We start from the raw sequence: 3,405 nt of genomic DNA, 5'->3' as shown, positions 1-3,405 counted from the left end.
AGAGAGTTGGTTCTCTTCAGTAGATAGTTATAAGTCAGTTTGAATTTTTCCCTCAGGGGGTTAAAAATACTAACACCTACTGAAATTGTGTTAAGAACCATTGTCTTCATTGTTTGAACATTTTGTAATCTGTCTGAGCCAATCTCCAATTTAAATGTAATTTATTTTGTACATCTAACATCAGAAGAGATTTCTTTGCTACTATTTAAAATATGTGCCTTTTTTTTCTTTCCCCTTTCCCACTGGTACAGTATTTTGTATGCTAAAATTATTTCAGGGGAAGATCTTTCCTTAGAAACTCATTCTTCATACATATGCCTGAAGTCAAGAAAAGCATACTACTGTTTATTCCATTAGATCACACAGCCAATTAATCAAGGTTTGAATGGGTATCAAGATGTAGCTTTCATTCTGTCTGCTTATTAACTTTCATTATGTGTAAATCTAAGGTGTAATTGTTAACAGGATGGATTATGCCGTAAAGTTTTTTTTCCTATAGCAGCATTCCTTCACAGATCCCCTTATTAAAGCATACCCAGGGTGATATATTATGTTAAGAAGGTTTAAAACATAAGGTGACAATGACCTTCCCTTTAATTAACTATGATGGAAATAAAGGTGAGAACAATGATGATGAAGCTCTGCTGGAGACCGTAAATCATCTGCTACGCTGGTTAGACAGGACACAGCTACAAAAATAACCTTGCAATTCACAGGTTAAATGGCTCTTCCATTGTGTGGCACTCACTATTGTTTCTGTTTACCTACAGAGAGATATGGCAATGTAAAAAATGTCAGATCAGACAATGAGCTATTTTCTGAATATATGTGAAAATACTGAAGTGTTTTGTTTGTTAGAACATTTCTTGATGTTCCACCTTCTAAGCAGCAAAGTAGGATATGCAGCCATGGAAAGATGGGATACTTCTTGGTTTTCCTTCAGAAATCTGTGTTGTAAAGAATAGGAGGCAGTCTAATGCTTTGTTGTAAAGCAAAAGAAACAAAGCATCCCTGTTTCTCCTAATGATTCTGGGCTTTCACCATACTATGTGAGATGAGATTGAAAATTTCTCAGGAACTGAAGTGGATTCTTATTTAACTAGGTTTAAGAGCAATGCACTTTCTGCACATGTTTATGGAGTAACAGGATTAGGACATCATCAGTTCCAAATACCTCAGCAATATTGGGGGAGTGAAGAGCCAAGATACCTTGGATCTGGGAGTCCTAGTTGATGATAGGATGACCATGAGCCAGCAATGTGCTGTTAAACATCCTGATATGCCTAAACACACTTTCAGAGCAGACCACAGCACTAAGTGCCTCATCCAGTCTTTTTTGAACACCTCCAGGGACGGTGACTCCACCACCTCCCTGGGCAGCCCATTCCAATGCCAATCACTCTCTCTGTCAAGAACTTCCTCCTAACATCCAGCCTATACCTCCCCCAGCACAACTTAAGATTGTGTCCCCTCATTCTATTGCTGGTTGCCTGGGAGAAGAGACTGATCCCCATCTGTCTACAGCCACCTGGCTACAACCTCCCTTCAGGTAGTTATAGACAGCAATAACATCACCCCTGAGCCTCCTCTTCTCCAGGCTAAACAACCCCAGCTCCCTCAGCCTCTCCTCACAGGGCTGTGTTCCAGGCCTCCCACCAGCTTCATGACTCTTTTGAGGTCACTTCCAGTCCCAGACATTCTGTGATTCTGTGATTCTGTGATCTAGTCTCAATTGGTATGAAGTGTAAAGTCCTCCACAGATGCACAGATGAAGCACAATATGCATAGGTTGCCTGTGCTAGGTTCTCAGCTTACTGGCTGAGATGCCCTTTACAGAGTGAAGTCAACACACTGAGATATGTTTGATGTCTGTTGTGGTAGGTCTGATAGGCCCAAAATAGGCTTACACATGTCCTGCCTTGCCTAGGCATGTTTTTCTGCTCCACCAGAGGCAAGTGCAAAAAAAGGACACAAAAGAACCTGGAACCGCTGAGTCTGGGCTGCCCAGGGCCCTGTGGTAAACAAGGTACACACACTTAGCTTGTGCCTGCCCAGTGCAAGGCCTGTGCTTTGCCCAAATTAGGGAAAAGTGAGCCTGTGGCTTTGCCTAATATGGTATGGTTTGGCTAACTGCCATCCTGATTGGCTATTTGGTGTCCAAAGGGCAGTTGATCTCAGCCCACATTAATAAAAGGAGATATGCAGGTAAACAACCTGCTTTTGCTCCCCTGCTCTCTGCTGTGCTCAGCTGTGCTCTGTCGTTGCCTGCTGCTATTGCACACTGCCTTATTGTTTGCTGGCAAACTCCACTGCCACAAGTTACCAGGAGCAGACCCTGGATGCCTGCTTGTGATCAGCCTGTGTGGCCAGAGTGACATCGTGCTGAGACTGCACAACACCCTGCCTTCTGCACCTGAAGGTCCTGCCATGAATTCCTGGACATACATACAGATCATCCAGAAGAGACAGGAGACAAGGTCAGAGACTGTCTGCATCCTTTCCCCAGAAGCTGGGAAGAATTAAGTCTCAACATCTGACAAGACAGCGTCCCCTGAAAGTGTTTGGCCACTGTCTGGACTGTGGCTAAGCCCTGCAAGTTGGATAATAATAATAATAATAATAATAATAATAATAATAATAATTTGTGAGTAAATGCTTAAATGCCTCTTTGTGATTCTCCATTGCCTTCTGCCATGAGCAGAACGAGCTTCTTGAGTCCCTCTGCTGGGCAAGTGGCATATTGATGGCAAGTGGCATTTGAGCATGGGAATCTTCTCCTCCAGTTCTATTACTGTTTATATATTTTGCTGGTTATTACTAGATCTAGATATTATCCACAGAACGTTTCCATGACCAGGCGAGAAATGAAATATTTTTCAAAGTAGTGGTCAGGGTGGTGAGAGTTCTGAATAGCAAAATTAAGAAACAATATTGATTTTGGAGAAAATATCATCTCACATAATTAATTTCCCCTCTGCAACAATGACATTATTTAACTGTCCATTGCACAGCACCTTGCACCCTTGTTAAAGCGCATGTGCAGCTCATGCCTTTTTGCAGACTCTGTGAGAAGGAATGATGACAGGATTCAAACCAGATTCATAATCTAGGTTTTTTTCCTGGAAGTCTCCTAGAATACAAATCTGCTTATAACTATGTATTCAGTTTGCCTCACCCAGACCCGAAGTGTTTTAGTAATTTGGGGTTCCAGTGTAAGACAAGAGGATTCCATTCAAATCCACTGGGAAAAAAATGAAAAGAAAACCACAGCTAAATAAGCATAAACCCAGTTATCAAAAATAAATGTTTCTCCTTTGCCAGAGACACAATAAGCAATGTTGTTTTTATGTTTAACAAGTCTAACCACATTTCTTAACTGCATACCTATGCATCTTCATGGGAACT

The sequence above is a fragment of the Pogoniulus pusillus genome, chromosome 10 (genome assembly GCF_015220805.1).
Source record: "Pogoniulus pusillus isolate bPogPus1 chromosome 10, bPogPus1.pri, whole genome shotgun sequence".
In the NCBI taxonomy this organism is placed as follows: domain Eukaryota; kingdom Metazoa; phylum Chordata; class Aves; order Piciformes; family Lybiidae; genus Pogoniulus; species Pogoniulus pusillus.
The sequence above is the reverse complement of the archived record's forward strand: the minus strand, read 5'-3'. Positions refer to the sequence as shown.